This window comes from Saccostrea echinata, unplaced genomic scaffold (genome assembly GCF_033153115.1).
Source record: "Saccostrea echinata isolate AGI-Se365-2 ecotype Australia unplaced genomic scaffold, CSIRO_AGI_Sech_v1 ptg000036l, whole genome shotgun sequence".
NCBI classification, from domain to species: Eukaryota; Metazoa; Mollusca; class Bivalvia; order Ostreida; family Ostreidae; genus Saccostrea; species Saccostrea echinata.
This window is the reverse complement of record NW_026889785.1, coordinates 195,033-197,424: the sequence shown is the minus strand read 5'-3', so window position 1 is coordinate 197,424 and position 2,392 is coordinate 195,033. Positions and strand designations below refer to the sequence as shown.

At 34.8% G+C, this 2,392-nt stretch overlaps 1 pseudogene; it reads right to left on the bottom strand.

The window, feature by feature from the left end:
- Positions 1–1,483: 1,483 nt before the first annotated feature.
- LOC133200026 (uncharacterized) lies at positions 1,484–2,053 on the bottom strand (annotated as a pseudogene).
- Between the last annotated feature and the right edge of the window lie 339 nt (positions 2,054–2,392).

The window sequence follows — 2,392 nt, the reverse complement described above, 5'->3', positions numbered from 1 at the left end:
TTCTTGAAAGGTTAAGAGAATTATGCAAGAATTTTTATTGTATAATACAAAAAGTACTTTCATAGTTTTAATGATCAGGTAGACTTGTAAGTAATAGATAAATAAAAATGAGACAAAAATAACTTGTCTTATTAAATGTTCACCAAAGACCAAGAGAGGCCAATGTAACATATTTCAACAAGGAATTAAAAGAGGACAGAAGAAGCACTGATAGTTTGTTTTTATACTGTCTGGTGAGAGTGATAAATGGGGAACAGATTAGAACCTAATTTATGAACTGTTAATGAATATTAGACTAATTATTTTGTTGATCCTGATCACCCTATTTTTCTTGCTTTTGGGCAACAAAGCTTCACCTTTCAGTTCATTTCATACTCTGTGGACCTGTGGATCTTCTAAATTGTTGTATTATACTCAGGTGACCGTTAAGGCCCTTGGGCCTCTTGTTTTCTAAAAGGATTGGTAGGATTCTGAGATCAAAAGCCTTTCAGGAGTATGTTTGTTGTGTAACCATTGATGAGGTTCACATGATAGAGGAATAGTAAGGAAAGACAAAAAAAAAACAGTATTTAACATTCCATTAAAATGTATATATCAGTCTCGCATATGATAAATGACTGTAAGATAGAAAAAAAAAGTCAAAACATCTCACATAACTCCAGGTCCGTCCCTCATTAAAATGTTCTGAATCACCTTAAATCATAGCCACTCATCCTCATTTGTTGGATGACCAAATACTGTTCATCTTTTAAAAGGGTTTGCATGGGTTTCTCCTTGAATGAAATATATTTACAGGGAAGAATTCAGACCAAAGTTTTAAAAACTTGGAGACCTAACCTGTTTGTTTCCATCTGCGGCACATTTATCACTAACAGCAACTGCGACTGAAACCTCGATAGAAAGTCTTGGAAAAGTGCTGCAGTATATAAATTCAGTTATTATAAAAGCCAATCCTGACTGGCCAAATATATTCCTAGAAAAGAGTGTCCGACCTCCTAATTTTAATAAACTTTTTTTTGAACATCTGTGTGCTGAGCTGAAAGAGAAGAGGGAAAAATTCTCTGTGACCATTGTTTATGTGGAAAATTTAGAATTGTTGGGTTACTTTTTTCAGTATGTGAACTCAGAATTAAGGGAGCATCGGTATGTACGTAAACAACCCCCCCCCCCCCCCCAAAAAAAAGAATCTTTGCGCCATTCCACAAACATTACACAGAGGCAATGAATTAAAAGCTATGTGATAACGGAGTTAAAAAAAAGAAAACCCTCTCTACGTTTAGTATTTGCAACAGTTGCACTTGGTATGGGTTTGGATGCCAAGTGCATTTTCAGGATCATCCATTGCAGACCTCCTACAACACTTGAAAAATATCTTCAAGATATTGGAAGAGCCGGTAGAAATGGAGCCAAGTACACAGCAATACTATATTTCAATAATAACGACATTGCCAAAAACAGAAAGGGACTAAGGTTATTTATAATTTTAAACAAGGAAATTCCATATTATACCTCCGCCTGCTTTTCTGTACAAATTGTTAATCCATTCAGTATATTCCTCTAGTATTTTGAGACAGCCTTCATATGAACACTCATTGTTCAAGGACAAGGTCAGGAGATGTTTTGTTGAAGGCCATTTCCTCCTGATAGAGATGGGGAATATGTTGAGGTATTACCTTTGAAAATCACGCAAATGCAGGAATATTTTCTGCCATGACCCTTCCGAGAAGAACTTTCAAACTGTCTTTGCAAACTGTTACTTCAGTGTCACTAAGAAAAAAATTATTTATGTCAATATTTACATCTGCTGCAAACACAGCAAGTGCGTCCTGAATAGCACAAATTTCTGGTATCTCTCTATCCATTACAAAATTTGAAGCAAAGAAATGGTAATGCTTGTCTTTGTTGGTCATTCGTATATCATTGGTATTGACCCTTATGTCAAGATTATCCCCATTAAATTTGCAATTTTTCCACTGCAAATGTCCTTAATTAAGTTTTCTTCAAGTGCTCCTCCTAGCTCCTTAATCAAATTTCAATTTGACGAATCGGACATAGTAATGTGGACTTTATTGAGTCTCTGCATGAGCTACAAAGATTACAGCATAATAAATTATAAATTCTCATTTATTATACATTTACAGGAATCCAATAGGTGGATGTATTATATATATATATATATATATTTTTGTTTGCTTGTTGGATTTGTGATTGTTTGAAAGATAGGGTATGTGAAACATTTTTTACCAAATTTCATCTAAGTACCTTGTTATCTGCACGATATCGAATTGCTAAGGTTGAATACATTCTCTGTATTCCAGAGGCAAAGGGATCCGTGATGTGAAGGATCATGCCATAAATGGTGGCCAGTGTTGCAATCTTTCTCTCTGATGAA